Genomic DNA, 25,258 nt, shown 5'->3' with positions numbered 1-25,258 from the left:
GAATGATATTCTATCAATAATTACTTTTTTTTTTTTTTGTCTTTTTGAGCAGGGTCTCCCCAGTAGCCCCAACTGCCCTGGAACTCACTATGTAGACCAGGCTGGCCTCGAACTCACAGAGATCCACCTGCTTCTGCCTCCTGAGTGCTGGGATTAAAGGCGTGCGCCACCATGCCCCACCTGTGTTTTACTTGCTTGTATGTAAGTGTACCACATGTGTGTAATTACAGAGGTCAGAAGAAGGCATTGGATTCCCTGGAATTGGCATTACAGATGATGGTTAGCTGCCATGTGGGTGCTGGCAACTGAACTGGGGTCTTCTGTAAGAACAGCCAGTGCTCTTAACTGCTGAGCCATTTCTCCAGCCCCAGCTTTAGCCAATTTAAAAGGCCTCTCAGTACATCACTTGGCAATTGGTACGCACTAATTGGGCATATCAAAATTTGATCCCCCCTTGCCTCATGGCAACTTCACAAATCTGTCTCCCTGGCACAGTGGGCTCTTTGCCTTCTAGTCACTGTCTCTAGTGGGTAACACTCTTTCTTCATGACATGCCTGCTGCTCTATTTTTCTTCTCACTGCCAACTTTTCTAATCATTATTCAGATGGGAGTAGTCATGGTTTGCCCTTTTTATCCTTCTAATAAGATTACTTACCTTGGGAGGCCTTGACTTCCTCAATGGCTAATCAGGTTTACTTCTTCCAAAATTAAACAGATTCAACTTCAAATGGTTATAAACATGCTTAAAGGAAATCTAGGTCAGGATTCCATTCAAAGCCTGCTCACCTGAGCTCAAAGCACTCTGCATTCCCCTATTCTACAGGATGTATTATTTTCTTTACAGGGGCAGCTGCAGCCTTTCTAGATGTTGTTAAAAACATCCCAGGGTTCAATCTTTCCTTACTTCCGGCTTAAGTCCAGAGGCCTTCCTCACATACTTTCTTTGTGGAACCTGAGTTTATCTCTGCCTCCCAACCAACCAAACAGGAACTTAGCCCTTGGCTGTCCTCTGTACCCAAATCACATTTAATCAGGGCTATCCAGTCCTGCATTTTTTTTTTTTTCAACTATGTAACCCTGGCTGGCTGGCCCTCACACAGATCTGCCTACCTTTGCCTCGCGAGAGATGGGATTAAAAGCATGTGCCTATGCCTGCATTTTTAACCTGCTTGTCAAGTCTGTTTCTTCTAAGGTTCAACAGTTCCGTTTCCGGATGATACTTTGATGGACCTTTCAGCTCTTATCATCAAAAACCCCACCTTCCTTAAGAAGCTCAGACCAAGCAAAAGTATGATTCTTTTTCATGGCACCCCACAGAACTGTTCCAGGGTAACAAATATAGGTACAGGCAGCACATTGCTCCTGCTTAATTAGAAGAAGCTACAGAAAAAGGCCTCCAGCCAACTTCTCAGGACTTGATTGGTTGTTTTGTCAGTGGGGAATGTGGAGGGAAGGCCATGATTGAAGAGACCAAGGAGGAAACAGGTCCCTAGTGCAAGTGTGGTCCAGAAAGCATCTGCCAAACACAAAACCTGGGGCTCTCTGCTGCCTAAATGACGGAACAGTTGGCCAGTCAAAATTAACCACAACCTGATAGCACACAGCTGCTCTCATTTGCATGGTGGAAATTACATGCATAGTGGCTCACCTTAACCAGTCAGGCTGAACACGAGCCAATCAGCTCTGCCCTTATTTGCACAGTGGGAATTACATGCTAGGAAATTGAATACAAAGTACCTTATCCTAGGGGATTGAGGATTCCTCCAAGATCAGGACCCTGTGCAGCTGCACTGCCAGATATAAAAAAAAAAAAAAGAGACAGTGTCTCTCTCTCTCTCTCTCTCTCTCTCTCTCTCTCTCTCTCTCTCTCTCTCTCTTCAGGGTCTCACTATGTACCCCTGGCTGGCTTGGAACGTACCATCTAGAAGAGGCTGGCCTTGAATTCACAGAGATCCTCCTGCCCCTGCCTCCTGAGTGCTGCTATTCTCTTTGACGTAAACTAAACATGCTTGTTTTCTTTCTTAACATTTTTATATGCTGTATTTAATTTTATGACTTTTATTTCTCTTATTGAGATGTTCTGGAGATTTAAATATCTTGATTCTTATTCATTTTTAATTTATGTGTATGAACGTTTTGTCTGCATGAATGTAAGTGCACCACGTGCATGAATTACAGTGCCTGAGGAGGCCAGAAGAGGTATCAGATCCCCTGGAACTGGAGTTACAGATGATTGTTAGCCATGTGGGTGCTGGGAATTGAGCCCTGGGTTCTGTGCAAGAGCAGCCAGTGCTCTTAATTGCTGAGCCATCTCTCCAGCACCAAGGGATTTTTTTCTTAACAGGGTCTTATTCTTTGGCTTATGCTGGTCTCAAACTCTTAGCAATTCTCCTGCCTCAGCCTCCTAAATGCTGGAATTATAGTCAGAATAACTGGTGAGCTGTTTTAGTTTTAAAAATGACAGATTTTGTTTATTCGTTTAATAAAACAATTTAAACAATGCAAAAGGGTGTGTGTGTGTGTGTGTGTGTGTGTGTGCGCGTGCGTGCGTGCGTGTGTGTGTGTGTGTGTGTGTGTGTGTGTGTGTGTGATGCTAGGTCTGACATTTTGTCTTTGATTAGATGAATAGGAGGAACAGCACATTGCTGTTCACTTTAATCATGTAGACGATTGATTATAAAAATGGTTCCAATTATTCCCCTTGATATTTTCACACTTCTTGAAACACAACTTTGAAGCTATTAAAAGGGGGAAAAATTTCCCCATCCCCTGAGTCTGGGGTTGGTTTGGCTAATAGAACATGGTGGGAGTGATGATGTGCCAGTTTAGACTGGGGCTTCATGAGCCTCATGATTCCAGTCTTGTAATTCTGTCACTGCCATGTAAATAAGCCTAGGCTAACCTGTTAAGAAATGAAAGTCCACATGAAAGTCAATGGTCCTAACTAAGACAATTCAAGACCAAAGATCAGTAGACTTGCCTACCCAACACACAGGTGCCAGTAAGCTAGAAGGAAGTTCACAAGACAAGTAAACATGTTTATTGTTTTAAGCCATTGAGTTTTGAAACGATTTGTTATGCAGCAAGAGCTGCTACAGAAGTGATTTCATATAAATTCATTAAATCAACACATATAAAGCTCTTAGGACAGTGTCTGGGCCCCAGTAAACTTTCAAAAATATTAGCTATAATGATTATTACATACAAGCAATGTTTTCAAAATATCCCATTGTATGACAAACTATAATTATTCAAGTTGTCTTGATTTATATTGTTTACACTTTTTTTTTTACTACAAAAAATAGTATGAGCTGGTGAGATGGCTCAGTGGGTAAAGGTACTTGCTGCCAAACCTGACAACCTGAGATTGGTCCCTGGAGCCCACAAGGTAAAAGGAGAAAACTGTCTTTTCACCTCTGTGATCGCACTGTGGCATGCATATGCACACACTCACATACACAATAAATAAATAAGTGTGAAAAAATACTGCAATCATCTCAGTATACATGTTCTTGTCTATCATTAAGGACTGTTGTGATTTCTGTCCTCTGACTCATGCTGGAATTCAACCCCCATGGTTAAGTATTTGGGGGAGATTAATTCTGCTGTGAGATTTAGGGGAGATTTTGGGAAGTCATTAGAACTAGATAAGCTTATCGAGGTGGGGCCTCCATGACTGAGTACTGTTAACTTTATGAAAGATAACAGAGGGCATATCTAGGTGTGGCGTCCCTGTGTCAGTGCTGTGATCTTTATGTAAAAGAACAGAGGGTGAGTGCACACACACACACACACACACACACACACACACACACACACACACAAACTCTGCCTCTCACCATGGAAGCCCTGTACTGCCTCAAGCAAGAAGGTCCTCACCAAATGTAGCCCCTTGACTGTGGACAGAAACCATGTACCAAAATAAATCTCTGGTCTTTGTAACTTACCTCTCCACTGCACTGAGCTATTAGCAACAGAAAATGGGTCACAGTGTACACTTTAAACAATGATAACACCAATTCATCCCCCAAAGAAGTTACTCAATTTATTTACATCAACTGTGTGAAATAGCTATTTTCCTTCACCATTCTCAGTCCCCAAATTATCTTAATGATTATATAATAGTTTTTATCATAACTTATTTAATGAGGTCTCATTATTGAACATTTCCTTTCTCCCCTCTATCATAAATAAGACCACAGTGAACATCATGGTAGATAAATCTCTTCACTGATTTGTGATTATTTCCTAAGGATGAATTCCTGGAAGTAGAATTTCTGAGTCACAGAATTTACACAGTTTAAAGATTTTTGAATATATAATATTGAATTATTCCTCAGAAAAAGTTACTCAATATTAAATAACTTCATGAAAAATTTCAAACATGTACAAGAGAATAAGCGATTATAACAACGGCTCCCTCCAAATAGCTATCACTCAGATTCAGTAATAATCAATTTAGAGCCAAACTGTTTCAGCTACAATTTCTTCATTTGGTGAGATTATACTGACTCAGATCTAAGAGTAATGGCATTCTCACTTTCCTTTTCCTTAAGTAACAAAGTATTCAGAAGACAAACGAAAGGCTCCCATTTCTAAGAGGTCCCTGGTGAAATCACTTGAGATGGATCTCTTGTGATCACATCCCAAGTTTCTGGGCCAAGGAAGAGCCATGCCTTGGTGCACAGGGACCAGTGGGAAACACTGGTATACTGTGTTCTTCCTGGACCTGTATTAACCAGTGATCCTGCAGGAAAAAGATCACTGCAGCTCCATTTTTGAGGGACCTAAGGCTTTTTCTGAGCCTCTGAATTCCCCAGTGCGTGTCATTCTTCATCTAAGTGAAGCAGAGGTAGATAATGCAACCCATCCAAGGCTCATGTGAGTGTAAATATTGTGATTTGTATATGGTGATTACTACTGAGCGTTAGCATTTTCTTTGATTTCTGCTTAAAATCTCCAGGCTGATTGTATTTTGTGATCCAGGCTTGTCATGTGGCATCAATAAGTTGGCACAATCTTAGGATGGGAATGCAAGCAATTTCCTTTCACAAGAAAGTAAGATAGTGGCTCTGTCTCCTCCTGGCTCTCTGGCACATTGCATAGAACTGTATCGGAGCAAGCTGCAGAGTGGTAGACGTGTGGCTCCGAGGGGAGTTGAGAAGCAACTTGAAGACCCAAGTCAGTCAATTTGCAGATAAAGAGTAGGAAGAGATTTGCCTTCCAGACCAGAATAGTAAGTGGATGGGTGATGAATACTCAAAGTTAATTTCCAAATGTCAGATTCAAGAGTTTGCTGCAGTCATTCCCAAGATGCCTCACGAGCTCCAGAAGTCAGCCAGCCTTGCTTTATATAATGCACAGGACAAAGCTTTTGTCATCAGAGTCCAGAGAGCAGGGCATAGGCTTTGAGGCAAGCAGGACTGGGTTTGAATCTCAACTCAATCTACTTGCTGAGCAGTTCTGGGCAAGTTGCTTGTTCATTCATTCACTGACTCTATGTGAACGTTCTGAACACTTGGTGCATACCAGATGCTGTGTGGCACTGACTCTGATAAGCAAGGCATTGCTTCTGTCCTTAAGAAGAGCTTATAGTCGGTAGGTGAGAATACTTGCTGTGAAAGCACGAAGACCTTAAAAGCTGGGTGAGGCCAATCCTGCCTATAACCCCAGTGCTGTGGGTAGAGCAGAGGTGGGATTGCTGGGGTTTGCTGGCTAGCCAGCCTAGCTGGGGAAGAATAAAAGAAGGACCAATGAGATGGCTCAGAAGATAAAGACACTTGCCATCAAGCCTGATAATCTGAGTTGGATCCCCGAAACCCACATGGAGGAAGGAGAGAACCAACTCCCGCAAGTTTTCCTTTGACCTCCATACATATGACACTCATGCACCCCCTTCCCCATCTCTCTCCCCATACACAAATGAGTTAATAAATGTATTTTAAAAATTAAAAAACCTCTAGCCCACAAAACCCAGCAAGCTCTAGGTTCAGTAAGAGACCTTGCCTCAGGGGGAAAAGGCAGAAAGTGGTAGAAAAGACCCCATGTCCTCCTCTGACTTCTGTGTGTTCACATACATGAACACACGCACACACACAGAGACACGGGGCGGGGGTTGCAGTCTTGTGGAGGTCATGTGATTCTATGAAAAGGTAAGAACGGTGACAAGAGAACACTCAGGGGAAAGGCCAGGGGTCTTCTAAGAGGAAGCAACTTCTTAGCCAAAATTAGAGTTAGTAGGAATCAGCCAATCCCAGTGAAGCTGGTGTCAGTGGGACCTACTCTTGTGGGTAAGAGGTTTTGAGACATAGAGAATGGCCTTCAAAGGTTTGGGGAAAGAAAGACATACTTTGAAATTCAAGTCATCAAATGTATGTGGTGTGGGGTGCCAGGACTGGAGAGGTATGGTGGCTCTGAGGTGGAAGTGGAGTCACATCATGAAAGAACATCTGGGGCAGATGTTCAACAGTTCAGGTAAGTGTAGAGTTGCAAGCTGGGCAGCAAGAAGACCTGGTGGCCAGCATGACAGCCCTGGTTGCAACCGTGGGGTGATCTGTTAGGATGCAGTTGTGGTAAAGAGATGACCTGGGTTAGAGCAGTGGCAGGGGGTGGTAAAGTGAGGATGGAGCTTAGAGCTCATTCACAGGAAATGGCCACACTTGTGGGTGGAGGATATGGTGGGTAATGAAAGAAGGGACCCAGGGGTGTTCACAGGAGTGAACACAGAACACAATGGGAGCTGAGGTGAGGCTGAGAGGGTTCTGTGGACAATTGAGCAAATGTGTGGGGACACTGATGGATGGTGGTACTTGATGGTGTAGGGTCACTGAAGCCACATAAGCAGAGGTCACCACCAGGGAGAACAATTCGTGAGGGAAAAAATGTCTTCACCCAAGAAATGGCTGAGGCGAGAAGCAAAAGTAGCAAGCAAGCTATCATCTCCAGTACTTAGCCTGGGGGAAGGTACCAGGGGCCTCTCTTTTTGTCCAGATAGTACAATGACCTCAGGGTCAAGTTCAGCCTCTTACCTGATCTTACTGCCATTGTTTCTCTCTGAATTAATACCAGCTATGAAAACCCAAACCTGCCCACCCTCTTTATTGTGCCCCCCAAATGAAAATGGGCTGCCCTGACCTGCACCCCCGTAATATTTAGGCTAAGCAGGATTGGAGTCAGGCTGAGGCCACCTGCTTCTCCAGGGATAAAGCCATGCCTTGCTTCATGAGACATCAGAGAGAAATCTGGTCAGGATACTCCAGAAAAATCATTTCTCAGCCATCTGTCTTCCCCTGAACGGCAGCCAGAGATCGCTCACCAAGTCGTGTGTGGCAGCTCGGTTGGAAAGGAACCAGAGCCTAGGTGCCAGGGTGCTTGCGCTGTTTGGTAATGGCAGCTGGCTGGCAGGCTGATCCCCGGTCAGTGGGACCAGATGACTTGAGGACAAGAAAACGAACTCCCCAAATCTTTCCAGATACTCTGTGATTGAACCTAACTTCCATCTGAATTGCCGGCCAAGCCGTGACTCTAGGGGGTTTTCAGAATCTACTGATGTACTTTTTCAATTTAGTATAATAGTAGTTAGAGAGAAAATGCAAGCTGGTTACCTTGAATAGACTCTTCTTCAGCTCTCTCGGATTCCTTTATGCCCGGGTGCCCTCAGGCCTGGAAGCAGGAGCTAACTCCTTCTTCTCAAAGGCTCTGTTGAAAGTAGGCTGGCCCATGGGAAGCCTCAATCAATGAACTGTACTGTGCTTTCAAGGGAGAGAAAGGAAACAGAACAAACAGGCTGTGCTCTCCAGGAGAGGCAGGGTGTTTGCACTTGTCAGAGCCCTTTCTGTCTTCCTCCCAGCTCCCCACCATCCAGGCACAGAACCTCTGGCTGTTTTCTTCATGTAGCACATGCTGAAACTCAGAGCAGGCAGGCTGCCTCCCTTCATCTCCTGGGCTCATTTTTTCACCAATGGGCATCAAAGGGGCAATTATGGCTGAACCAGAACCCTGTCATTGCCAGGGTCCCCACCTCCTCCGTCTTCCCCATTTAGATGCAGAGAACTTGGATTTTTGTCACTGAGAGATGAAGACAGCTGGCATGTGTGGTCTCTTCTCTACCTGTTCCCTCCCCCATCAGGCTGTCTCTCTTGAGGGTTGAGAACTGAAATTGATGGGATTATTTACATAGTGGGGATTCTCACTGAGATTCTGGCCACAAACTGGGATGCTTGGGAACCACGTGGCATAGTGTGAGCTGGGAATGGGAAGAGGCCAGGTGCACAGGTCTGGCTCTGCACAGAAATCAGTGCTCTGCAGAGGACCCGGAACTTTGGCAGGCTTCTTTAAAAGCTGCTTAATGGGTAAGTAGAGATCAGGAAGAACTGGTGAGGTGGCCAAAGATGGAAGTGTTAGGGGCACTTAGATCCTTATCTGCTGCCTTAGTTTCTCTGTATTCCAAAAAAAATTAGAAATCATTTATATAGCTTAGCCAAACCAAGGGGAAAGAGAAATCTAATTTTCTGTCCCCACCCCGCCTGTGTCTATCTTAGAATTTATAAAAAAAAAAAAATGGGACAAAGATCAGAGGATACTAAATTTAGTTGTGAGTCTCGGGTCTGGCACTCAAAGCAGACATTGAGGTAGACTGTCCTTTTGGGTAAGATGTTTATTAGAACACTGGGGACAGACAGACAGACAGCAGCATGGTGAGGGCTCTGGAAAGAATTCAGGTCCACCAGGCAGAGTGAGGACACCTTATGGTCTTAGAGGAAGTGGGGAGGTTTCTTAAAGTCAGTTGTCTCTAATTTCCAGGCAGCAAGGAAAATAGAGGGAAGTTTAGGGAAGGAATATGCCACTTTGAGGATGTCGGGGAGCAGGGGCACATTTTAGTTAAGGTGTACCCATTCTACAGGTGGATGATGTGCCACCATTGGTGGCTTTCTGATGTCTGACCCCAACTTACCCTCCCTGAAGGAGGCCTTGGGACACAGGAGAGTTTGTAGTGTAACTGTCCTGGTAGAGGAAAGAGGGAAGATAGTCTAAAGAGAGATACTTGTTCCCTTCCCTGTGGCTATCAGACTACTGAAACAGTGGTCCACAAGGAACTGCAATTTTCTAAGGAATCTCATGCTGGAAAGAGGAAAAGCCTGAAGCCTGGTGCCAGTCAGAAGAGGAACTTGTCTCCCTGGTAGAGATTTCACACAGTTCTGACAACTTGTCAGTATACCTTGTAGAGCTGAGACACCAAGTTAATGATGAACTGGACCACATCTTGACCAGGACTCCTTAGCTGTCACTTGCCCCTTTAATTGGCCTATTGAGAACAGGTGGCCAAGCCTAGCTTTCTGAGGCTGACAGGGTACAGGCTCTGACCCTAACAACCCCAATAACATGGGGACAGTGTTGGTGTCACCATCTCACTCCATCCCTGGCTGTAGTTGAACTTAGTGGCAACTGTGTGGGACTTGCCCTGGAAAAACAGTATAATTCCTCAAAGCCCTCAAACAAGGATGTTTTGTTTTGTTTTGTTTTAAATTGAAGGACAGACAGTCAGTTGGCCCTCTGGGAGGTGTCAGTGCGGGAGGGAGAACATCTGAGAGTTCCATACTGGAAACCAGATCAGGATGAAGGGAAGGGGGAGGGCAGAAGAAAGGGTCTCGGGGGAGGGGGGTTGCTTTGAGCAATAACTGTTCCCACTGAGAGAATTCCATTTTCTGTATGGCAAAGGAAATCAACATGGACAAATGTCTGTATTTCTAAGAGGAAGGCAGCAGAGGCAGGAGGCTGCCTCTAGGAAGAGCGCCTTCTAGTCCAGAATTGCAGCAGTGAGTATTAAGACAGGAAGTCTAGCTTAGGGAGTGTTAAGACAGGAAATCTAGCTTAGGGATCAAAAGAGTCTATATAAAAAAATGTTCAGAGACAACACTTCAAAGATGCCCCAACCTTCCCTTTCTAGTGACTCTCTTAATGCATTCCACATTCCATTCAATACAAAGGGGTTTTGACTGTTTAAAAATGCAATTCCTTGGCCCCATTCAAGCCTAGGGAGGCAGAGACCCTTTGAAATGAAGTTTTCTAGCAAATTCTCACATCATTGCTAGTCTTGTTAGGAGGGTCTTCACTTTCCTGTGGTCTCCACTCAGCTGTGATCTCAGATCAGATAGGAAACACTAGCAGAGTAAGCAGGTCAGGGGTTTAGTTAGAACAACCAAGAAAACAGTGAGAAACTCAACAGCTGATTATGACAGACAGGAGGCTTATGTTTTCTCCCTCCATGTTATTCCCCTCCCCTGTGTCTCCCACCAAGGAGGGCGCTCCAGCTAGAGTTGACTGTTGGGACCTGTTGCCCTTTGCATTCTGTTTGGTGGGTCCTGAGTTGGCCCAGATGGAGACACTACTACTAGCTATCTTTCTGTTGGGGGTGGGGGGTGGTTGTAAGCTGGTAGCTGGAAGAGACCACAACCATCTACTACTGTTCTTTATGTCCTGTTTGGAGGAGACCGTTGGTCAGTCACTCCTGGAGCTAACTTCCTGTCTAATGTGTCTTCTAAAATTGAAGAATGCTTTCTCTAGTTCTGAATTGTTTATTATAATAGCTACTGATACTTGTGACTATTTAAATGAACTAAACTTAAATCAAATTAAGAATTCACTTCTGGAGTCACACTTTCACATGGCAACTGCATCACATGGAACAGAGCATTTCTGTCACCCAGAAAGTTCTATTGGACAAGACTGGCTATACTGGAAAGACATTGCAAATATGTTTTAGATATATGAAATTTAATGTGAAACAACCAGTTTTTCTTTTTTTTAAAATATGCTGATTGCTAGAGCTGGAAAGAGGGCTCAGCAGTTAAGAACACTGGCTGCTTTTACAGAAGACCCAGGATCAATTTCAGTTTTTACATGGTGGCTAACAACTGTCTGTAGTTCCAGTTCCAGGGGATCCCATTCCCTCCTCTGGCCTGTATGAGAGATGCATAAAATTTTTTAAAATGCACTTTGCTCCTGAAAAGCAGCTTTACGTTGGTTGGCACTGATCTGTGAAGATGTGACTATCCTGGTGTAGGCCAATGCAGAGTTTCTGCAGGAATTAGGTAGGTGTGGCCTAATTACCCTCAGGACAGCCTCATGGCTACTTCTTGTTGGAGGCCTGTGGTGCCTTTGTGCAAAGCATAAGGCACCATTGCTCTGGACTGGGATAGGTCTATGCCAAGACACAGCTGTGGGTTTGAGTTCACATTCTGCTTTCTCCTCAGCCGGGCATTTTTGTGTAGTGCACAGCCTGTAAAACCTTATGCAGTAGCCCTGGGGTAGGGGTGGGGGAAGTGGGCTTTAGTTGTGATTACAGATTTCTTTATTAAAAACTTACAAAGCTTTAATGCATTTTAAATTATTATTATTATTGTTATTATTATTATTAATTATTTGTAGGTATCTGTGTGTGGGCATGTGTACATGAATGCAGGGGCCCACAGAGGACAGAAGAGAACATCAGACCCCCTGGAGCTGGAGTTATAGGCAGTCATGAGCCACCTGGTGTGGATGTTGGGAACCAAACTTGGGTCCTCTGTAAGAGCAGTACATCATCTTAATGGCTAAGCCATCTCTCCAGCCCCTTAATGCTTTATTTTAAAGCACTTCTAAGGCTAGGCTTCAGAGACTCAAGAGCCAAGTTAAGTTGTTTGCAGTTGAGACAGGGAGGTAGGTGCACAGAAGGGAACATCAGTGCAGCAAGTGGGTACAATAGGGAAGGAACTCAGAGAGCTTCAGTGGCTGTCACCTGGGAATTGACCACCCTGGAGGAGGTGGGGAAGTCTTCCTAGATGCTTGAGATGATGCAGAAGAAAGCCTTGACATCACGTGACCTGGAGGGCACTATAGGGAATGGGGCAGCAAGATGGAAGTAGAGGAGAAACAGCACAGGTTGGGTTGCTGCAGGGCTACCCTGTCACTAGAGCTTACTTCATGATCAGAGGCACCTGGAGGCGAGAGCCAGCCAGAGCCTGGGGCTGGGACCACAAAGCTGCTGTTTTTTGTCTTGCTGCAGGTGTAAAGTTCTAGAAAGACTTCTAACTGCATCAATTGTCATTTTAAACAGACCATTTTGAAAATTATGTTAAAATATTTATTTTATGCTATATTTTATTTTTTATTGTTTATGCTATAATTTTGGAGCTAGGACTTAGCTGGAGGAAGCAGGTCACTAGGGATAGGTCCTTAGGGTGTCTCTACCCACTTCCTGTCTCACTCTCTGTTTCCTGGTCCACTGCGATGTGAAGAGCCTCCATTATGCATGCCTGCTGTCAGGAACAGAGCTTCTTTGCTGTTCCTACCCTGCCTTGATAGTCTGATGTCCTGCGAAGTTGGGAGTCAAACAAATCTTTCCTTCCTTAGATTGTTTCTTCTTATCATTGTGGTTCCAGCTCTCAAAAAGTAATTAATACAATGTATTTCTTTATTTTGATGTTTTTGAGACAGGGGCTTGCTGCATAGTTCAGGCTGGTCTTGAATTTGTTGTGCTCCTACCTCAGCCTCCTGAGTGCAGGAATTATAGGCTCGTACCACCATAGCCAGATGCACTTAAATGATTCTTAAATCCTGAATTTTAAAAACTTTACAAATTTATTATAAACAATTTTTCAAATCCTTACATAGTCTTCAGTAGTAAGATTTTTAGTGACACGTGTTGGATTGCAATGATGGTTTCTTTAATTATTTGTTGTTTGACATTTTTGAGGTTGCTTCCGATTGTTTGTTAGTAAAAGTAAGAATTATGGTTTATTACTGTTACCTATGAATAAAATCCTTTAAAAATTATGGTATCAAAATGTATGAACCCTTTTCAAGCTCTTGATACCCGCTGCCAAGTTGCCCTGCAGAAAAGATGCACCAATTTACGTTCCTGCCAGCTGAAGATGGCAGCGTCCGTTTTACTGTAGCTTTGCTGAGCTGGCCTCTCCATAATAACTCCATGCAAAGACTTCATATGATTATTATTGAAATGCTTAGAAAGAAGAGAACAGGGATGGTGGTGGTGCTGGGGAGATGGTTCAGCAGTTAAGAGCACTTGATGCTTGCAGAGAACCCGAATTTGGCTCCCAGCACCCATGTGGGGTAGCTCACAAACACCTGTAGCTCTAGCTCCAGGGGATCTGGCACCATTTTCTGGCCTCCAGGGTCACACACAGATGCATACACATAAATAAAAATAAAATTCTTTAGAAAAAGAATAAAGAGTGCAGTGAGAAATGTGTGTACCCAACCGTCTGTTGTCTTGGTGGAGGTTTGCCAGAGGAGAGTAGTTTAGAAGTAGAAAGTAGCAAAGCCAGAGGATGGTCAGGACTTGGGCAGGGCAGACTTGGCACTTGCTAAGAGAACATAGGACACACAGATTATCCTTCTGTCTTTCCACCACAGGCTGTGCTTTTGGCCCCACGTTTTTCTAAAGCCAGAGTTCTTTAAGCTCTCTGGTACTTCACAAGGGGAGATTCTAAAGCTTTGGATAAATATAGGAAACAGAGATTTGCTTTCTGAGCTAGAGAAAAGCTCTTTTCACCAATAAGTCCTATGAAATGAAATCCATCCATCTGATCCTAAATCCTGTTTAAAATGGTTTTCACAGAATTGAGGGTGTGTTTGATTACTGTGCATCTTACTTTGAGTGAAAGGAAAATGTGCTTCACAAGGAACAGGGAGGAACTGGCACTCAGATGTAGAGGAGATACTCCCAGTTCTCCTTAACCCTGCTGCAGGTGGGACAGGTTCTGAAAGGCCCCAAACCACCAGACTGTGCATCAGTCAGATGCCTACCCTGTGGCTTCCTCTCACAACTCTATTTCAGGATGCAAAAACAAACCAGAGTGAGAAAATGGTCCATCCAGTATCACTGGAAGCCCCAGCCCTATAGCTTCCAGGACTGGAGGGTGACACTAGTAAAAGCTGGGGAAGGGGAGGTACCTGCAGTAGCATCCTGGGCCTCCTTAGGGGTGTGAAAATCAGGAAAAGCGGTACAGTCAGACCTATGAGTACTGTTCCATCAGGAACCTTCTCTGTCTTCTTGTAGCCACTTCTTTTTGGTTATTCTCACTCACCACCCACTTTCCTCTGTTGCATCATTTTACATGTGGCCCCCTAAACAGCCACCTGAACCCCTAAGTCACTGTTTCTTCAGTTTCACCAAATGGACAATAGCCGGTGTCTCAGTTCAAACTCCTGAAAGAGAAAAGCTGACTGGTCCAGAATATTCTATGGATGGCTCCTGAAAGATCCAGTCGTCCTTGGTCACTATGTCACAGGAGGAGACAGGTCACCAGGCAGATAGGGCTGCTGGTTGTGGGTGGAGCTGCCCTGGTCAATTACAGAAATGTTTCAATTTGGAAAATAAATTTAAATTCCTCTTTTAAGCCTTACATTATGCACGAGACCAATCCCGGGGAAAGAAAAAGAAGGAGGGACCAGAGGCCACATAAGATCCAGAGGTAAAGTGCATATGAGAAGAAGGCATTCTGGGTTTGAAGTCTGAGGACCTGGGTTCAAATTCTGACAGGTTTGCTTAGAGCTGGATCAGAGACCAAGCATTTCTGCCCTCAATCTTGGCTCCTTGTATGTGAAAGGCAGAGTCTACTGACCTTCCAGAGAAGAAGGGAATGAAATATAACATACACAAAAATGAATTTTAAGTTGCAAATCATAACGCCTACTGCCCCCTGTCAAAAATGAAGTGTTTGAATCCAGCCTCTGATTAGGTCACAATATCTGCAGTAGTTTCCTTTCACAGACACCCTGATAGGCACTCTATGGAGACATTACCCCTAGCTAATAGACATCCTAGCTGGGATAGTCACATAGGAAGTGGGTTTACATCAAAGCCACACTTCTCGCTCTCCGTCCCTCCTCTACCTCTTTCTCAGGAACCAGAGAGCCAGGCTGTAGGCTCTTGCTGTGAAATCTCCCCAGTCCTCAGAGAGCTATAAGAAAAGACCCCCGTTTCTACCATGTGAACTCTGATTCCTCTCTTCAGAGACCTGTTCATGCTGTCTGTCTCTGGTGTTAGTACCTGAATATCTCCTTGGAGCCCCTGCCATGTTGTTGCCTGTTTGTCTGTCTATGACATAATAATGGTAATAAACTCCATCTTAGCGTCCTCTTGAACCCTTCCCTATCCAGGACCCAACAACCCCCATCCTTTCCCCTTTTATTGGTGTCTGAGCTCTTCTCCGCCTCTCTATATAGGATTTGCTCTAGATCAAAGCATTCCCCAAATTCTTACTCATGTGACATTTCTGTTTTTGGAGACAGGATCTCTCTATGTAACCCAAGCTAGCCTGCAATACACTATGTAGCCCAGGCTGTGCACAAACTCTGGATCATCCTGCTTTACCCAAGGGCTGGGATTATAGTTTTTTACTTTCATGTGTGAGAAACTGAGAACCTCCAAGAGCTATCTGTGTTGGTTGTGGTTGTTTATTATACCCAAGTCAAAACTCAGGGATGGGCTGGTAAAAGTTGGTGTAAGCTCTTGCTTTGCAAAACTGACCACCCAAGTTTGGTCTATGTATCCCACCGTGGAAGAAGAGAACTGATTCCTAACAGTTGCCCTCTGACCTCCACATGTATGGCATGGTACATGTACACCAGCACTCACATACACATCATGCACACACATACACATGCAACAATAGTAATAAATACAATTTTAAGGCCAAAGGTAACTCATTATAAGAAAAATGATAAACCTAATAAATTTTAATACATTTGGGGCAAGAGAGATGGTTCAGCAGTTAAGAGCACTGGCTGCTCTTGCAGAGGACTCAGGTTTTGTTCCCAACTCCCATAAGGCTGTCCATAATTCAAGTTACAGGGGAATCTGACACCCTCCTCTGACTTCCACAAGCACTGCATGAAATGGATGCACTTCCATACATGCAAGCAATACACTCATACACATAAAAAATAAAAATAATAAATAAATTTTTTTAAAAAATAAAAAATTGCATTTAAATACTTTAAATGCATTTACATTTAATACATTAGAAATAACTGCATTCTCCCAAACAAAAATACCAAGTGAGAAGAGTGACATTATTTTAAACTTTTCTGTCTCTTTAACATCTGTCTAATTACATCCCATCTGTTGTGATAAGTTGTTTTGGTTGAAGAATATAAAGGAAATCTACACCCATTCATGTGCAGCTAGAAGAAAAACAGGAGTATTTTGTCATCTTTCATAAAATTATGGATGCTCTTTGATACCACAGGTATTCAAGAAGTAATTATCCAGCACCTACATGGCAACTAACAACTGTTCATAACTCCACTTCCAGGGGATCTGATGCCCTCTTTTGACCTCCTCAGGCATTGCACAACACGGTGCGCTTACATACATGCAGGCAATACACTCATATACATAAAATAAAAATAATAAATAAAATTTTTTTTAAAGAAGTAGTTAAAAAATTACAGTTGGAATTTCAACTCATAGTTCAACAATGCACTTTCATTTTCTGTTATGTCAAACAATTCCTTAGTGTATTTATGGTTCTGTGACAGCTTTTATTCATGCACGACTTTAAATATCACGCATTGGTCATTTGGAAAATATTGTTTCAAAACCTTGGGTAGACCTTCCAAATGTTGAGAATCTCTTCATATGACATAAAAAAAACATTCATTAATTTCACCACCAGTGTAATCAGAGGAGACTTAAAGTACCAGGAGACTGTTGAACTTATAGTAGTGGCTGGAAAATTTTCCAAAAATTTTAAATTTTGCTTGAAAGTTCAATTCTATCATTGGCAACAAATGCTGTTCGTAGAGGTCTTTGATATGACAGGCTCATTTATTCATTTTAAAGAAATCTGCCAGGTATCTGAGTCTGAATAATCACATTTTGTCTGCCAGTGATTCTTTTAGGGGAGAACGGCATTCCATTAAAAAAGGAAAACAAAGCTGGGCGTGGTAGTGCACGCCTTTAATCCCAGCACTCGGGAGGCAGAGGCAGGTGGATCTCTGTGGGTTCAAGGCCAGCCTGGTCTACATAGGGAGTTCCAGGCCAGCTGGGGCTACGGGGAGACCCTGTCTCAAAAAGACCAAAAAAAAAAAGGAAAACAACAACAAAAGAAACAAAAAACAAACCTGTGCAGCTCACAGCTCAAAACCCCTCCCATAAAGCAACCTCCATGCTTTAGCCTGTAGCAGAAGGCTTTCCAGTGCATCACAGGAGATATTACAATACAGAGATTCAAGGTTAAGAGGATGAGTAATCCTTCTTGCTTCATGGAGAACATTCCTAGCTTGTTGAGTGTACTGATGGCACCCAGCACAGTACAGGGTCTGAGTCACAGGAACAAGCCTCCGTGTTCCTCTCCATTGCCTTTGCTGTTACACAAATGTCAGCATGGCCCAAGAGGCAAATAGCATCTTCAGGTTCCGATGAGAGACTGCTTTACCTTAAAAGCCTTCTGAGAGTCTCAGGGCCCCTCAGGGCCCCACGACTTACACGTTAAGAGCCACTGTGTTAAGGTACTGGAGTCAAAAGCATTGACACATTTTTATTATTTTTAAATAAAATTACCTCTGGCTGGAGGAAGTCTATTGCACCTAATTTTCTAGAATTCTCTCTCCTTCATGTGGACAGGGTGACAGGCTTGGCACAGAAAATAGGTGAGGGCCTTGCTCCCTCTTGGAGGCTGATGTGGACGCTGCTCCTCACCCAGGTACTCGACCTTCCCTAGTAGGCGGATCTGCTGGCAGCAGGTAGGACCAAGCTCTGTGGTGGGTTCCTCCCCATGCCACTGAGTTCTGTCATGTGATATCTTAGATCCTATTCTCAAAGGCACTCCTCCTAAATGCTGCCCAATACTCTGCAGTAACTCAGGTCTTATCACTCTGGGACCTGAAACTCTCAGTTCTTCCTAGTTTCTTTGTTCCCGGTCACCTGGATCTTTTTCATCCCTTGAAGCCTCAGGCCCTCAAAAGCCTTCTCTTGGCATTCTGTGTCTCTTCCCTTGGTGAATTGAAACCAGAAGTCTGTAGTCCACAGATATTTTTAATTCCTAAAAATTTGAATCCATTGCTGTCCTAGCTATATTTCTTACTGTTGTCATAAAACATCCCAACAAAAATCAACATCAGAGAGGAAAGGGTTTATTTGGCCTGCAAATAGTCTTTGTTTCAGTCTACTATTGTGGGAAATAATCGAGTATATATATATATTGCAAGGAACTTAAAGCACTGCAATCATAGTCAAGAGCAGAGAGAAACAATGCATGGATCCTTGCTTACTTGCTGCTTATGGTCAGCTAGCTTTCTTCACTCTTATACACTTCAGAGCCCAGCCTAGGGAATGGTGCCACCCACAGTGGGCTGGGTCAATTGACCATCAAGACAACCCCCATAGACATGCCCACAAGCCAACCTGATCTAGATAATTCCTCAATTAAGACTCTTCCAGGGGTTGGAGACATGGTTCAACTGTTAAGAGTACTTGCTGACCTGGATTCAGTTCCTGGCATCTACATGGTGGCTCAAACCATCTGTAACTCCAGTTCTGGGGAGAGCCAATGCCTTCTTCTGGTCTCTTTGGATGCTGCATGCATGTGATACACTTACATGCAGGGAAAACACTCATACACATAAAATAAAGATGTCTTTTTTAAAAAAAGACTCTTCCCAGGTGAATCTAGGTTGTATCAATTGACAGTTAAAATTAACCAGCACATTGCCAATGTTTAAAAACCCACCTGTTCATGAACAGTCACGACACCTGTCTTCTCTGGGTTTTTGCATGGGCAACTGGCTGAGGATGACAAGAATGCCCACTTCTTCTAATCAAAAGCCCCATCACTGCCTGTTAGTCTACAGAAGCCTACTTTCTTCTTTTGCTCTCTGACCTCATTGAGATTAGAACTTGTTGTCTCTATCTTTTGAAGAAGGAAAAAAAAGAGACTTTTAAAGGTTTATTTCTTTCTACTTGGTAAATAAACTATACATAAATTACTGACGGTCTTTAACTAGTGATGATTTAACTTTTGATTTTTGAACTTTGTGGTGCTGTGAACACTGTGCAAGTCCCTACATACCTGGTTGAGGTATATAAGGACTTGGTTTGCTCAGTGGCTCTGGTTTCTTCATGGAACCTTCAGGGTTCCACAGAACACTGCTTAAGAACCACAATCAAGGGCTGGAGAGATGCCTCAGTTGTTAAGAGCACTGGCTACTCTTTCAGTGGACCTGGGTTCGATTTCCAGCACCCACAGAGTGGCTAACAACCATCCTTAACTCTATCTAGTTCCAGAGGATGCAATGCCTTCTTCTGACCTCCTCGGGCACTGCACGACACAGGTACACTTACACACATGAGGGCTATATGCTCATACACATAAAATAAAAATAATAAAGGCCAGATTTGCTAGCACACGCCTTTAATCCCAGCACTTGGGAAGCAGAGGCAGGCGGATCTCTGTGAGTTCAAGGCCAGCCTGGTCTACACAGTGAGTTCAAGGCCAGCTGGGGCTACAGGGAGACCCTGTCTCAAATAAATAAATAAATAAATAAATTAAATAAAATAAAAATAGTAAAATATTTAACACAAATATTTTATGTGTTTGAATGTATTGGTTGCATGTTTGTAAGTGCACCAGGGCTGTGTAATGCCCACAGATGGCAGAAGAGGGCTTTGGATTCCCTGGAACTGAAGTTAAGGACAGTTGTTAGCCACCATGTGGGTGCTAGGTATAAAACCTGGATACTCTGCAAGAGCAGCCAGTGCTCTTAACCACTGAGCCACCACTCCAGCCCCCAAATAAAACATTTCTTAAAAAAGAACAACACAGATCCTGTGTATTCAAAGCTCAAAAGATTCTTCTTCTTCCTCTTCAAAAGATTCAAGGACACAGAGTCCTTGAATGCCCCTGGCAGAAGTGAGGGTGCCAGGCAGCTGACAGGGCTGTGAAGGAGAGCACAGCTTGTTGAATATAGAACAGGACAGGTTTAAAACATCTGCAGACTTCAGAGCTCTGTAGTACCAGCTGGGGGCCTACCGTTGGTCACCCTAACCTTGCCTGAGCATGTTGTTTTAAGCCACTAGTGTACACTCACAGTGTACATAGCTCTTTACTCAGCTGGGATTGGGGGGACCTATCTTGACCAGCTCCCCTTAGAGTACCAGCAGGCCCTGGTTAGGTCTGTGAACAAGACCATGCTCATCATTTTGAAGAGGCCACAGTGTATCTCTGGTCACAGGCTGCAGCGTGGGCTGGTCCTGGGTCAAAGCACAAGCCTGGCATGAGCCATGACGATGAGGCAGCTTAGAGAAACTGGAGATGAAGGGGGAGTTCAAACTCAACATCATCATTTCTTTGCTTTTTTTATAGAAAGATCAATCTCATGTCTAATTCATTTAAAAATTCTCTACTTTTCTGTGTGTGTGTTTGGTAAAAATAGAAGTCTCTGAGGATTGCAGGCTCCTGCTGAATTTTATGAGCAACTTTTCAAAGCTTGGTAACCAGGTTCTTCTAATCTTTCCTTGAGTGAATTAAGCACCAGTGGGAGGCTTGCTTTCCGGATGACTGGTTTGAATAAAAGACTTTCAGCTCTGGGGGTAAGAGGCTTTTAAGGTCATTCAATCACTCTGCAGGCCAGAAAAGAAAGCACAACTGAGACAGTGGACAGGTTGGCCTCCCAAACCCCTGCTCTCATCCCTGTCTTCCCCACTCACCCCTCGCCCCCAGGCCACTCTCTGATGTCAGCCACCACTATCTCTGTAACGGATTCCCAATTTGCTTCCTTGCTAGTGAACCTCTTACAAGCCAGGAAGAACTTTTCAAAAGACAAATAAGATTGAGTTTTCTCCCTGTTTATGAGTTTTGGTGCTTCTCTGGCTCAAATACTTCCATGGTGTTAGAAGCTACTTTTGAGAAGGTGAGTGACGGAGAACGGCATGATGAGGCCTTTGATGAGGATGACATTGTTCCTGTCAGTACCTTTGGTGGTAGTTACACATTCAGTCATCCTGAGATCATTTATTGAGCTATGCCATTGCGATGGGTACACTTTAATGAGTTCATGTTGTCCTGTTAAAAAACCCCTTGAAGCCGGTTCAGTGTTTAACCTCATCCTCCTGCACGCCCAAGGTGGGGCGGGGTGAAGAATGCCTTTGAATGTTGGGGAAGGGGCTGCTGGGATTCCTGAAGATGGTCACTGGGTCTCGTAGCATTGAAGTGTGGGGCACCAGGATATGAAAAGGGTCTGTCTGATGAATTGTGCCATGGAACTACAGAGTGCTGGGATAAGTACAATTCCAAGAAACATCTAGAATCCATCACAAAAGGTTATGGTTTAAGGCTGAGCGTGGAGAATTAATTCTGGCCCTTCAAGAAGGGATTTGTTTCAGATGAAGGTTGATTAGGCATGGGCTTGCTGCTGCTCTTAGCAAGGGTGTGAGGTTGCTCTTTGGAAAGCCTGCCTGAGATTAGCTATCAGCAATACTAAGGGGACAGGAGTCCCCAGGACTGGGGACAGATGCCAAGTCTACCTTAGGGATGTGCTGGGAAAGTGTCCTTAAGAAGTAATCCTCATGGCTGGGTCAATATGGGGGCCTGGAAGGAAGCTGGGGGATGCTGGCTCCCTGCAGGCTGGCCCCTTGGAGGAGCTGAGACATGAAGCTGAAGAAAGAATTTGTGTGCAACAAGTTATAGGAAATAGGTACAGAGGAAATGGCTCCCTGTGCCAACTGAGTTACCAATTCATGAGCTTTTGCAATCACTGGACTTTTTATCCATTGTCAGTGGGAGGAAGTGCCCTTTGCTCTAGGCATGGTGTCACACACTTGTAATACCAGCACTTGGAAGGCTGGTGCAGCAGGATTGCTTCAAATTGGAGGTCAGCCTGGGCTATGTAGCAACTTCTAAGCAAGCCTGGGCTACATGGGGAGACTCTTCAAGAACAAACAACCAACAAAGTACTCAGCAGTGTGGCTCTCTTTCTCTACTTAATATTATGCACATTACCTGAACATTTACCGTCTGATGAGTTGACCTTGCTGGGTTACCTTAATGCCAGAAATGGCTCACTACAACCTTGTACCTGATTCCAACACAATCCTGGCACCTTGCTAGGGTTCAGAATTTGTAGAACAACAAGCAGAGTGCAGGTCATAAGAGGAACACTCCATATACTGCATAACTACCTGGATTAGTTCATTTTCTACTACTGTAACTGAATAGCACAGACTGGATAATTTATAAAGGAAAGAGAACATTGATTTCTCACAGATTTGGAGGCTGGGAAGGCCAAGAAGAAGACACCAGTGCTGGGCAATGTCTGATGTGCTATATCCTAACATGGCATAGAGCAAGCATGCCCACTGGAGACAGTCTCCCAAATTCTCTTCTTCAGGAACCCACTGCCTCCATAATTAACCCACTCCCATGATCATGCTGTGAATCCACCCTGGAGGGAAAAATCCCTCGTGACTTTTAAAGGCCTGCTTCCTAATACTGTAACATTGACAAGATCTCAACCTGAATTTTGGAGGGCACATTCAAACGATAGGACACCCTGAAGACAGGCCTTCTCTTCTGGATGACTGAGGTTCAAATGAGTTTCTCAAAGCACTTGGAAGGTTCAGGCTTCGAGGTATCTGCCACCACAGCCGGCGCTCTGAGTATGTAGTGTTGAGCTCATTACACTGTCCTGATGGTTCCATGCTCTGCAATATAGGGCTTTCTGCCTTTTACTCAGGAAAAGTTAACCCTCCCACTAATGGACCCCAAAGATTCCATAGACCAGCAAAATGAACAAGTGTCCCTGAGAGGTGGCCTCTGCCCATACTTTTGGTCCCATCTCCAGCCATATGGTATCCTCACATCCTGCAATAATCATGGTGAAATATCTGTAGTCATCTGCACATATCAGCTTCCTCCATGGGCTTCTCTTTCTAGAATTGTAAATATACTTACAGATTGTAAATATAGTTACAGATATTATGATGCTCTTGATTATAAGAAATCTCCAGAGAGAGGAGGATGTCATTGCAGGATTCCAGGCCTTCTGTGATTTCAGCTCTCTACACTAGCATCCCCCTCAGACCAGTGACAAGATGGACAGAAGGAAAGAACTCACAGAGCACCTCCCTTGTGCTATCTCTGAGTTAGTCACTGTGTCCTGTCAATGGTGCATTGCAAGGCTGATTCCTCTGCCTGTCTTCCCTTACCTCCTTCTGAGGGGGTCTACATACCCTGCAAGACTCAGCAGAGATAGCACCTGCATTCCCTCCAAAAAACCAATTTCTTCCCTCCTCTGTTGCCATAGTGCTTTCTGCAAACCCTTTGTTGCTGCTTTAGCCCAACATGAAAGAATTCCTTACTTGCCTCTACTTGGGTGTGAGTTCCTTCAGGGACACACCATGGTTTTCTGGATTGCTGAGTCATGTGAAGACAGATCCCTGCCTGTCAGGTAATAGGAACTTCATAAATCTCTGTTGATTTAAATTACACTAATTGTATTTAAATTATATTAATTGTTGTTTAGGACAGCAGAATGCAAGATTCTGAAAACATGAATATGGAGCTTAATAAACACATGCAAGCACAACACTCATTCACATAAAATAAAAATAAGAAAATAATAATGACTCACAAATGGGAGTCCGTCTCCTTTCATAGACCTTTGCCTATTTAAGGAACAAAAGAGGAGACAGAAGTGGTGACTGATAAGGACCAGCCTTCCAGAAGTAGCTGTTTTTTATTCTATTTAGTGGAGAAAGGGACTCAAAACTGGGCCAAATACAATATGTAGCCCAGCCTGGCATTCAGTTCACTATGTTGGCAAGGCTGACCTTGAGTTCATGGCGATCTTCCTGCCTCAGCCTCCCAAGTGCTGGCATTACAAAAGTCACCATGCTCACCACAATGCCCAATGTAAAACCCTGTGCAGATGCTGGGTCACAGGTGTGTGCTGTCATGCCCAGCAAAATGAGCAGGAACTGTTCCACATCCACAGTGCCCAATGCCAAGAGTAGAAGATTAATCAGGTTGTGTTTTGGAGCTAGATCCTAAGCATAGACTAGGGAAGGACATGAGGAGCCCGGAATCAAAGATGGACTGGGGAGGGACGCTGTGCATGAATAATCGCCTTTGCCTATTTAATCATTTTGCCCAGGATCAATCTGTGGCCTACCTCAGCAAGTCACACCTCCATTACTGCCTCCATTTGTAGTATAGAGCTCCCGTGTGCCATCTCGGCCCTGGACCGAGACCTCAGGCAAAGGGGATGAGATCAGCATGGTCCTCTTGGGTGCCATACATCTGGCAAAAAGATAAGTGGAGGCCCAAGGACCGTACATGATAAACCAAGCTGATAAACTATTCAATAAAATACATTATAACTTCTTACACTGACAGATATACCAAAATTGAGATGGCTCAATAGGTAAAGCACTCATCTCATAATGGCAACCTGAACTCTTTTCCCTGAATTCATTTTAAAAGCTGGGTATGGTAGCTTGCTTATACTCCCAGTACTGAGGAAGGGGAGACAGATGGATTCCTAGAGAAAGGCAGACCCCTGGCCAGCCAGCCTAGCCTACTTGGCAACCTCCAGACCAATGAGAGGCCCTGTCCAAAAACAAGATAGATATCATCTGAGGAATGACACTCAGGATTGTTCTCTGGCCATCACATGTACACTTGTGCACATGCATACATGCTCACATGCGCTTGCACACACATGAATATACACCCACACAACACATGAACACACATGAGCACAAAGCAAACTATGTATAAAATAGAAGTTTTTATGTGACTGAAATTCAGTCAAATTTTAAAGGGTACTAAATTAAATCATTCTTGTGCCCAATGTTGGGATGAGTAATAAAACAAAATATGCACTAACTCTAAGTTGTTACATATTTATTTGTTATTTTTAATAAACTACCACCATAATGGTTGTGTGTATGTATGTGTATGTGTGTGGTATATGTGCGTGTGTGTGTCCATGTGTGTGCATGGGAAGGCCAGAGGAGGCTGTCCAGTTTCCTGCTCTATACTCTCTACTTTATTCCCTGGAACCAGAATCTCTCACCGAACCTGGAGCTGGGCTGGTAGCCAACAAGCCCTAGCAGTCCTCTGCCTCCACCTTTGCTATAATTTAAACTCATGGCCTCATGCTTATGCAACAAAAGTCCTTACCTACTGCCCATCTCTCCAGCCTCTGTAAAATTTAATATGTAATAGATACTTTTATAGATTTAGCTATAGT

The 25,258-nt window shown here is 43.9% G+C and overlaps 1 pseudogene; it reads left to right on the top strand.

Moving 5' to 3' along the window:
- The window catches only part of LOC103734961, a 61,613-nt pseudogene extending 40,588 nt beyond the window's left edge, over window positions 1–21,025 (top strand).
- Window positions 21,026–25,258: the final 4,233 nt, after the last annotated feature.

The sequence above is a fragment of the Nannospalax galili genome, unplaced genomic scaffold (genome assembly GCF_000622305.1).
Source record: "Nannospalax galili isolate Female #2095 unplaced genomic scaffold, S.galili_v1.0 scaffold475, whole genome shotgun sequence".
NCBI lineage: Eukaryota > Metazoa > Chordata > Mammalia > Rodentia > Spalacidae > Nannospalax > Nannospalax galili.
This window is presented reverse-complemented; position numbering and strand designations above follow the sequence as displayed.